At 35.2% G+C, this 1083-nt stretch overlaps 1 protein-coding gene across 2 annotated transcripts in view; it reads left to right on the top strand.

The window, feature by feature from the left end:
- The window catches only part of LOC105005005 (zinc finger protein 280C-like), a 9858-nt gene that overhangs the window by 7098 nt on the left and 1677 nt on the right, over nt 1–1083 (top strand). The gene's annotated exons all lie outside the window — the stretch shown is intronic.

Here is a 1083-nt window from a genome sequence, read left to right on the forward strand (position 1 = left end):
GGGTGTGCTGTGAAACAAGATCTTAATTCCCTGACCAAGTATTGAACCTGTGCCCCCTGCAGTGAAAGTCAGAGTCCTAACCACTGGACCATCAGAGACTTCCCAACATTATTTATACGAATAAATTTTACTGAAGTTATGAGCTGAAAAGTTAATGGCTAATGATCTTTAAATGTAAATTCTTAGGCAAGACTAGGATTTTTTTAAAATATTTAAATAGAGATGATGTTAAAATGAAAGGAGGACTAAACGGTACTTCAAAGCAAACCATGAGCAACTCTAAACAGAAGTGATGTTTTATAGATGTGAAGAGATAAATGTTAAAACCTCCATAATGATTATTGTCTAGGTTAGAGACATCATTACTTCATTTCATGATTATTTCCTTTGGGGACTCGGTGACTAGCTGTTAATATTTGACCCAGACTAAAGATTGTAATTTTGATTAAATAACTTTACTTTGAAATTCAACAAAACATTTCAGTAAGCCCTTTGAAATAGATAGGCCTGTTTATATTGTACTCTGTGCCATTGAAGGTCATAGTTGTCATAAGAAACCTTTTAGGGAATCTGACAGAGCAGAATGTAGAACTGAAAAATGCACAGTAGGTGCTACAGAGGGAACAATCTGCGAGTTAGAAAGAACCATTTGTTCTAACAGTAAATGTGTCATTAAATAAAAAGATTCTTGTAATTATAGGTGTTAAAATCGCTATTAACATGCATTTAGAAACCAAGACACAAATAAAAATACTAATAATTTGTCTTCTAAGCATCTGAAAGCTATTGTATATTGCTGAGGCCATCTCATGATTTTGTAGCTGCTTTTGGTGGTAAAGTTTCCGTCTTTTAAGTATTTATTTTAAAATGTAGATAGTATTTCATGTACAGAAAAGAGGCCTGTTTTTCTTTACAAAAAAAATTTAAATCTGAAATAATGGTGAAGCTAATTAGTGGTTCAGTTCAGTTCAGTCACTCAGTTGTGTCCGACTCTTGGCGACCCCATGAATCGCAGCACACCAGGTCTCCCTGTCCATCACCAACTCCCGGAGTTCACTCAAACTCATGTCCGTCGAGTCGGTG

Source organism: Bison bison, unplaced genomic scaffold (assembly GCF_000754665.1).
Source record: "Bison bison bison isolate TAMUID 2011002044 unplaced genomic scaffold, Bison_UMD1.0 scf7180017858321, whole genome shotgun sequence".
In the NCBI taxonomy this organism is placed as follows: Eukaryota; Metazoa; Chordata; class Mammalia; order Artiodactyla; family Bovidae; genus Bison; species Bison bison.